The following is a 10,093-nucleotide window of genomic DNA, read 5'->3' on the forward strand; positions in this document are numbered from 1 at the left end:
CAACGTGGGATCCGAGCCGTGTCTGCGACCCACACCACAGCTCACGGCAACGCAGGATCGTTAACCCACTGAGAAGGGGCAGGGATCGAACCTGCAACCTCATGGTTCCTAGTCGGATTCATTAACCACTGCGCCACGACGGGAACTCCGGAAAACATTTATTTCTCATGCTTCTGGAGGCTGGAGGTTGGAGATCAGGGTGTTAGCATGGTCAGGTTCTGGGGAGAGCCATCTGCTGCCCGCAGACCACTGGCTTCTCTTTGTCCCCTTACACATCAGAGAAGAGACCATGTATAAGGGCCCTGATCCCATTCATGGGGGCTCCACCCTCATGATCTAATTACCCCCCAAAGGCCCCACCTCCAAATACCATCTCACCGGGAATGAGGTTGAGACGTATGACCTCGGGGAGGGCACATTCACTCTAGAACACATTCTCATCAAGAAGGTCCACTCTAAGGATGGCGCGCTGGTGTCCTAAGCAGGAAAACCACAGCCCCTGGGAACGTCCGTCATCTGTGTCTTGATTGGAAGGGACACGTGAATTAGCATCTTCAATTTCAGAAATGAGATTTTTGTCAGTGAAAATGGCAGCACGTGCAACACAAGTTCAACACGGGCCTCGGTGAAACCGGGTGCATCAGCTTAGACATCTTAGAGACACCCCCTCTCTCCAGATGAGGAATGAAGGGTCTAGGGACTCTGGCCTGCACCCCAGGGCGCTGCCAGCTGAGCCTCGTCTCTCTAATGACCCTCCATCAGGCCATGGGTTTGGGGGCCCTGCTGGTGGCTCTCTGCTGCCTCTGAAAGGAAGACCTCACCTTTGGAACATTTACCTGGAGAAAGGAGCCTTTCCCACAGGGTGGCAGAAGAGGTGGGGCATCAGAAGGGGGCCACCTCTGAGTCCCCATCCTGACTCCTTCCTGAGAGCTGTGTGTCCCTCAAGGCACTCGACTCCAAAACAAGGTGTCAGATTCACCAGGGGTTGGGCGAGTCACAGGAAATGCTTGTAAAAGCACTTTTAAAATTGCTTTTAGTGGTTAAAAATTGCTTTTAGTGGTTAAAAAGTCTCTTATCTCAGTGCCTAAGCTGGCGGTAGCTGAGGGGCTGAACCATCAGTGCCTATCTGGACACTTCATTTTGTACATTTTGTAAAGACCAGGTGCCTGTCTCACACTCTGCTGTAGCCTTGACCATGGCTAACACTTATCAAGCTCTGACTTTGTGCCAGGCCACGTGGACACGCTAAAATGAATAACTCAGGAGATGCTGCGAGTGTTGAACCCCATTTCACAGGTGAAGAACCCTGAGTCTCGCATAGCTAGCAGGTGGCCGGGGAGATGGCAGAAGGGGTTCCAGAGCAGCACTGTGTTTCTTACCATTGCACCGAATGGCACCTGTTCATTGTGTCTCCTTATCTGTCACTGCCGGAAGTGTGGGGACATGGTACCTGGAAGCCTAGGTGCCAGAGAAACATTTGTTGAATGGGGTGTCTCGAGCAGGGTGCCTGGCCTGTGACCAGCGCTCGCTCATTGAATGAACAAGCAATGCCCAAGAGCCCACTTGTGAGAGGGAATGATGCGAAGTCATCCTTTCCAATAGGTGGCATGATTGAGACATGGCCTCAGGATTTGTACTTTTCCAGCAGATCTAAAAATCACATAGGTTTGTCTCCTCGTGGAGTCACTATGGTGGCAGGAAAACTGAAAACAACTCCAAAAACAGACAAGCAACAGAGAAAAAGTTGATCTTGGACCTGGCCCACCTGCAGACCGCAGGGTGGGCGGACACTGAGGTCTCAAAGGGATTTCATAAATCTGGCCCAGCTCTGGGTTACCTGATAACTAAGAATCTATGAAGAGATGACAGAGCAGAGATGACAAAGCCTGATGAGGGAGGCAGGTCTTTTTTATTTGGGGTAGGAAAGTAAAGGGAGGATCCCAAGCCTGCTCTGCTCCACCTGGGGCTTATAGGGGTTCTACTGCACAGCCAGAGGTAGGGCAGACTGTAGAACTGCAGACTCCTCAGGGGACAGGCAGCTGACATAGGCAAGGGAAGCAGGTTCTATGGGTGCTCAGCAGCAGCCCCTATTATTGCCTTGCAGGCCTGTCTTTGCCAGAATGTGTATTTCCCCAGAGTAGTTAAAATCCTTACTTTTACAGGAAAGCGCTCATCTCAGAGCAGCTAGTTAAGTCATGATGGGGGCCAGACTAGACATGCGGCCAGGTTGGATTTGGTCTACAGGCTGCCCGTTTCCATCCTTGAACGAGACACAGAAAAGCATGGCTAGAGTCATGAACGGCACCAGTCACTCCCAGGTGGAGTCAGAAAGTGGCCATGCTGGGAGATGCTGCCCATCCCTCTCACCTTCGGGAGGGATGCAGGCTACACCTGGCTATGCTAGTGCTCCATCTAAGTTGCTTCCGCCCGTAGCATTAGTGCCACCTACTGGACTTCTCAGGAAGTGCTCCATGTTGATGTTCACTAAAGGCCAAGGAGTGGGGGGACCAGGGCAACTAGCAAAAAACGAGAGCCAAAGCCAGTGAGACCACAAAGGAAATGGAGGCCATGTTTTGGATAAGCATGAATGGCAAGCTCCCACAGGATGCTCAGGCAGGGTCCGAGGGAAATCAGCCAGCTGTCCTGCCGTGCCCTCTCCCACCCAGGCCAACATGCTTGCCTGCGCTCAGAGCTGATGGCATCTGCCCCTTCAGAGCAGCAGGGGGCCCGGAAGCCAGCCTCTTATCTCAGAACAGCCAACCTCACTCCTTAAAGGCTCAGGTGAAATTAGGTACCTGGGACTCCCAGCCTGTGGTTTGTGGCTCAGTTTGTCCTGTTTCCTAAGGCTAATATCTATATGTCTGTGGTGTTTGAAATCCACCACATTATGCATACTCTTCAAGCTATGGGACTATTTTCCCTTCTTTTTTAAGATCACTTCCCATCCCCTTATTTTTGGAAAAGGTTGAACTCTGTTTCCCAACTCTGCATTGTACCAAAAGTGTTTTTTTTTTCCTTTTCTGTTTCTCTTTGTTTTTCTTTTCTTTTTTTCTTCTTTTTTTTTTCTTTTTGTCTTTTTAGGGCCACACCCGAGGCCTATGGATGTTCCCAGGCTAGGGGTCAGATTGGAGCTGTAGCCACTGGCCTACGCCACAGCCACAGCAAAGCAGATCCAAGACGTGTCTGCGACCTACACCACAGCTTACGGCAATGCTGGATCCTTAACCCACTGAGTGAGGCCAGGGATCAAATCTGCCTCCTCATGGATGCTGGTCAGATTCGTTTCCACTGAGCCGCGACAGGAACTCCCAAGGGTGCTTTCCTAAAACTCATTTACTCGAGGAAACCCACCCCCATCTCGTCAGGAAGTCCCCCCACCCGCACCCTGGGCACGGGTGGCGTGCGCTGAGTCCTATGGAGCCTTGGGGGCCTGTGTGTTTTGTTTTCCATGGAAAGCCTCTTCAACCAGGGTTGTGTTTGCTCTGCTCTTCCCTGGAGGCCCGGGGTAGGCCCTGCACACACATGATGGCTGTGGGTCAGCTCTCTGTGACATGCTGAGCCTTCATGCCACCGTCACCAGCATTTTTCTGCCACTGTTGCTGTACGATTGGGGGAGAAACGATCTGTTGTGATACTCAGCTCTGAACGCCTGCTTCATTGGTGTTACTAAGCCAACGGGAACGTCTCATTTTAGTGTCACCTCTGTGTACTGATTTGAGGTCCCAGATCTCCGGAAAGTCATTAGAAAAGTACTGGAGCACAAACTGGGATTTCGCAGGCTTCGCCCCATCACTAACTTCCATGTGCAGAAGGGGCCCTGGCTCAAGTTCATTACCCAGCTGTAAGGTGAATTGGGTCTGGGCGCTCCTGCGGAGGCACTGCTGGATTCCCGAGCCAGCCGTGTGGAATGGAGCACTCGATCCGCTTCCTTCCCACCTTAAAACACCCAGAGCTCTGGATGGGAAAACCTGGGTCGGATGATTGGGGAGGAGTGGTCTTAACAGGCAGGGCACCAGCACTGCAGGGCAAGCGGATGGGGGCGGGGAGGGAGGGAGGGACCTGGTTGGACAGCGGATCAGGCAGAAGAGGATTCCAAGGATGGTTAAGAGTGGCAACCGGAGGCCTTGGAAACTCCCAAGAGGCCCCGCCGACTCCACTAGGCAGAAACCCAAGAAAAAAAGTCATCCCTGCTTTTCTCCAAGAAGAGTGGAAATCAATGGGGGACGGAGACAAAGGGGAAGTTCGAGAGTCCCTGTAAGCGGAGACACCCTGTTAAGTGGAGTTACTTGGGAGAGGCAGGGAATGTCTTCATCTGGACTTTCCCACCGTGACCAGTACGAACCTTCCTGCTTGCAGCCCGCGTCTGAATTCAACTGGAAACCAGTCTTCAGTGGCTTTGAAAGAGGCGGGGAACACTGAAGAAAATGAATTTTTCTCATACCATCAAAAGGGCTCTTAAGCCCTTGCCTTTTGCATCTCGGGGCACCCCTGGGGAAAGAAGCTGGTCGGAGTTGCTGAGGTCGGGGAGGGAGCAGCCAGGACCCGGGCCTGGCAGTTGCTTTAAGTGTGGACCATCCCACCCTTTCCTGGGGTTCTGCCTCCCCCCCAACTCCCCGCATCTAGCAACGGCCCTGGGAGCTGCTGGCACCTCAGATGCCAGGAGACACTCCCTACACCCAAGAGCGAGTAGCTAGCAGTAGTCAGGGGGCCAGCCTTTGAGGCCCAGTGATGACCGCAGTGGCTGATTCACCTTCCCAAGGTGGCCTGAGGCTGCTGGTTGACAAGATGGTTGTGCAGGTGACCCCAAAGCAAGAAAAGCCTGCCATCAGTTGTTTGTACTGCAGTAACACACGCAGGAGACCTCCCAGGTTAGGGCTGGTATTCTACCCCCACACCAACCGCTGCCAACGGAGTTCTGCCGTGAGAAAGTCATGCTGCATTCTGAGAATGGTTGTTCTAGAAATAAGTCATGAGAGCCAGAGCATTTAGGTCAAGGTGAGTTTATTGTCCAAACAGCATAACCTAATTGCATCCAAAACCATTTTCAAATCCATCTTTAAGCTAGTCAGAAAAACAGGTTATTATTTTTAAAAAAAGTCACTTAACACTGAACATATAGGGCCTCTTAAAAGGCGGCTGACTTTACCATTTCACCATCAGAGCCAACAAAACATTTTTTTCCATACTTCCTAAAAACCTTTCATGTACACTGATCATGCTACTTTAGCACCTGCTAACATCCCGACCGAACACCCACACCTCTTAGAGAGTACACTGTGAGAGAATAACATTGACTTGATATGGCGTCACACTCGTTTTAAAGCAAAAAAAAAAAAAAAAAAAAAAAAAAAAAAAAAAAAAAAAAAAAATTATAATAATAACAAAAGAAAGTCCAAGGCGAGAAACTGAGAGAGAGAGAGAGATCTGAGGTACGTGGTACAAGGGTAATGAACATAATGGAAAAAATCCAATGGCCAGTGATTTGCTGGGGAGTTAAGAGCTGGTCGGCAGTAAGAAATAAAACCAATTAAAAGAAAAACACGAACACTTTTTTTTTCTTAAAGGGTAGGCACCTGTCAAAACACACTGGCTACTGCAATAGCTACAGTCAGTAAGGCACTTTTTTCCCCAAAGTAGGCTGCAGGCAAAGGAATAAATGTGGCAGCCACAGCAAGCGCGTGTATGTTTGCCGATGGCTTCTGGAAACCTGAGCCAAGAATCGGGTCTGACAGCCCAGCCAAGTCTAAAAGCAGAGACGCACAGAGGAAGAAGAGTGGTTCTGGCTGAAGGGACCGATCTGGGTTGTTTAGAATCCAGAATCATGCAAAGCCACGTGGATGAGGAAGCCATAAACATCCTCTCGAATCTTCCTGCCCTATTTTGCACAAATGATGACGGCGTGAGCAGCGCTGGTGGGCTGTGTGGCGCCCACGTGGTAGGAGGCTGCACCCATCCTACAGCGACCGGGCAGCGGGCAGCGGCCAGCAGGGTGAAGGGGACTTGACCGTCTCAGCACTAAGTTCCCTTTTAAAGCTATTCTCAGGGTTGGACTGTCTCAGAGATAAACAGAGGAATCCTTTTGGCTTCGAAGCCAGCTGGCTTACTCGGACTGCCTCCCCAGTCCTGCCGCTCATCCCCCTCTACCAATATTATCTTCTTGAACTAGAAACCCATTATTTACATGCTCTAAGGTGCAAGTCGATGTCTCCTCCCAGCCCTGCCCCCTGGGGCCCATGGAGAGAAAACTCACCGGCCCTCTTTGAGAAAGTCACCAGATCCTGCTACTGTCCTAACCTGGCAGTCCCAGGCCTCCCGGCACAGATGCAGCCTCAGAAGGGAAGCCCTCGCCGCCTGCGGCCAGGCTGCTTCCCCCAGCCTCACACGCCCCAGCTGGGTGGTGAAGGAGGCAGGACAGGGCCTCGGGACTGCACGCAGACTAACGGGGACCTGGCTGGGGGACACAGTGGGCTGCTCAGTGGGGCCAGGGCAGTTCCAGAGGGCAGCCTCCTTGGACAGAAGCCCCTCCTCTTGGCATTGGGGGACCTTCGGGGGTGGGGGGCATGGGCTCTGTCCCCTGCCTCCACCTGTAGGCTTCTCTGCTGTTTTGAACCCACATGGAACGGAATTATGCTTAGCATATATTTTTTTGGCATATAAGGATTCCCTCCCTCCCCTGCCCCGGGATTTGGCCAAAATAGGGGATGGGACAAGATTTGGCAGGCTAGGGGAACAAGTTAGCCCCCGCTGATGGAGAAAAACAAATAAACAAACAACGAACCCAAAAAAGAAAAAAAGAAATCCCATAAAGAGGAGGAAGTAGAGAAGAGACCAGACAACAAGGTAGAAAAAGACCAGAATAGGTCTGGTGCCCCTTTATGGGAGGAGAGAAAGAGAACTAACTGGTGCGGGGCAGAAGCGCCTACCAAGGAAACGAAGATTCAAGGAAGAAGGTATCACCCAATTCAGCAAAGCCAGGGTTCCTTCCTGTGTAAGGAGGGGCAGGCAGAAAAGCTCAGCCAGCTTGCACGCTCCCTGCACTGCCCATATGGCAGCTAGGCCTGGAGGGTGTGAAGGAGAAAAAGCTAGAAGGCCCCAGAGGCTCCTGGGACGCCAGGAGATGGGGAGAGTTACAGCGGGTCGGCTTCTCTCATTTGCTGCTCCTGTGAGAGCGTAAGGGCTGGTCACTGCTAAAGGAATCCATGTGGCCCAAGAACTCTGGGGCCCGTGCCTCCTCCATTCTGGGGAACCCCTCAGGGCCCAGAAGAGCAGCCTGGCAAAGTGAGCTTTCAGAAAACTTGGGCTTGTGCAGCCTTCCTCTCCAAAACCTCAGAATTCACCACCCTCTGGTCCACCAGAAATCCCTAGAATTTTAAGGTCATGAAATAACCCACCAGGTCCTAACGGGCCTAGCACACTTCAGGGGCGACCCACTCCTCTGGAACCACAGCCTTCCTCTCTCCCTTCGACTACCAAGCCAATACTCATCAGACCCGTTTTTCCAATCATGCCAATTCGATGCACGATTTAAAACCTGAGGACCCTTTAGTTCCACTGAGCAGAGGACCTGGCCCCGGCCTCGGCCTCGCGGGTGCTTGCCTGCCTCGGGCCCCGATGGGTGCAGTTGCCCTGACAACCCTGCACTCTGCAGGTTCAGACCTAAGAACCCTCTGAGATCATCCTGAACGGGGATGGGAAGGGGCCAGAGAAGCGGGGGGGGGGGGGACTTTCCAGATGAAAGGCCCCGAAGCAGATGAGAGCCTGGCTTTAGAAAGGGCTGCAAGGAGAGGCTCTCAGAAGAGCCTGCAGGAATCCTCTGAGCCTGTCTCTTGATGCCTGGGACGCAAGCGCAAACTGTGACTTCCTGGTCCAGGTCCAGGGTCCAGGGCGTCAACCTCTGTGCTGAATGCCGGCCTTGGGGGGGCGGGGAGAGACCCCTTGGGGTTCAATTGCATTTTTTCCATCATGAAGAGGACACCGGAGTCAATGTGGAAGCCTGATGACCTTCTTGATGGGGCGTGGGGCCCTGGGGCCACAGCCCCCACCTCCCACCTGGGAGAGGCTGCCGCCTCCTCCCCCCTTTGCCTTCCCTGACTTAATGGGCTCCCGAGCAGAAACTGTACGGCTGTGAGGTATTATGAGAACAAAAATGTGAACCATTCTTTCGTAGCTATTGATTTTGTCCAGTAAACCTGAGGTAAAGAATGTTCTGTCTTTGAAGAATGTGATCAGAGAGGAAAAAAAACCAAACCAAAACAAAAAACAAACCAAAAAAAAAAAAACAAAAAAAAAAAAACAAAAAAAAAACCACCCATGAATACGCTACCAGAAGAAAACAAAGTATGTATGGAAGGGCTTTTCCAGTACGAAGAACTCCTATCTCAACCATCTACTTCGGGACTTGGAATTTAAGCAGTAAAATAATATATTATAAAAATGTTTATAAAATAGCAGCACACTCGGTGAAACATTACAGCTAGGTACTGTTAATGTGAATAATGATGAATGAGCTTCTTAGCAGCGCAAAAAAAAAAATAATAAAAAAACTGAACATAATAAAATGAAAAATAAGAGACCCTTAGATTTTTTTCTCCATCTTAAACCCTCATACTATGAAACAAGGCAGAATCTGTGTATAAAATAATTCTTCCAAGTAGCCCTGTTCTGATTTTTTTTTTACTTAAAAAAGGCAAATATTTTAATAGCTTCATTACCTGTCAATTATAATTGTGCAAAAAAAAAAAAAAAAAAAGTTGGTGCTCCAGCCTCTCTGCTAACTGAATGCCTCTAAGACGTGGAGAGGAAGATAATTCAAGTACACTGAAGGCAACTTGGCAATGAAATCAACAAAAAAACGGAAAAGGGAGGGAAATGCCACATTCTGATGACCCCGCTATCTGTCTCTGCATCAGCAGTCACGTTTCTTTCCCTGTCCAGAGGAGAAGTACAGAGGTGGGAATGAAGATCCTTCTGTGCCATCGAGATGGTAGCAGAGCTCTGTTTTTAGGAATGTTGTGATGGGAGTTTCAGCGGAAAGGGTGTGTCTTGAGAGTCCCGGTGGGGAGGCCAGAGAATGTCAGATACAGGACAGCGACCTGACAGGGAGCAGGAGGGGAGGGGGCACAGGACAAGGGGCGGGGGGCGTCTACTCTGCACGATTTGCATAAACCATCCCATCTACGCCTCGGGAACAATTTTTCAAAGTGCTTTTCGAATGGAATGGTTTATAACAACGCCCACCTGTGGACCACCCATGCCAGATCAAGCACCAAAAAAATTCGTCTGTTTCCTAATGCGGGATGCCAGGGCCACACGGCTCTCTTGAACACATCAGGAGAAAAGGTTCCACTCCAGATCCCACCCCTCCCCCGGGCTCTGTCTGTCTCCAGCTCCGAGGAGCCTGGGGGCCGGCCCGTGGCTAGATTGCCTCTAAGGATAAAAATCGGACGGTGTCCGCAACGAACCACGGTTGGAGGAAGAAGCAAGATGTCGAAAACCGTGAAACCCCGGATCCAATCACCCGTGTCCAATGGGCAAAGCAGAACATCTCTTTTAGGTAGCAGCTACTGTAGACAGCAAGAGTTGTCACTAGTGACCCGCAGAGCTCCCGACTCAGTACCGAACAGGTCAGGAGCCAGGGCGCTTCTCCGTCCAAAATGGTTCGATTGCGTGGGGACTATTTGGCAACCCCCCTCCCCCATCCTGCCCCTCCTTATTTCTTAATTCTTTCTCGAGTTCATTGCTTTGAAATCGAATCTTGCCATAAAAGGCATCGGCCGTTCCTAGAGATTATCCTACAAGGGGTGTATACGTGCTAGTCCATAACATGAAAAACAAGTCTCTAATTTGTTCCCATAGTGCAGGCGTACATTTTCCTAGCTACTCTGTAGGTTTTCCTGTAAGCATTTTACCATGACTTTTAACATCGTCAAGCAGGAACTGTTCGCATATCTAAGAGATTCCCTTGTGTTGTACTTCAAATAGGCACCAGATGCTTTGCATTATTCCGTTTTTACAGAACCTTTATCTCTCACTTCTAAAAGATCTTTCAAATATGATCTAGGTGGGAGCAGAATTTGTTTTTCGTTTTTTTTGT

This window comes from Sus scrofa, chromosome 5 (genome assembly GCF_000003025.6).
Source record: "Sus scrofa isolate TJ Tabasco breed Duroc chromosome 5, Sscrofa11.1, whole genome shotgun sequence".
Lineage (NCBI taxonomy): Eukaryota > Metazoa > Chordata > Mammalia > Artiodactyla > Suidae > Sus > Sus scrofa.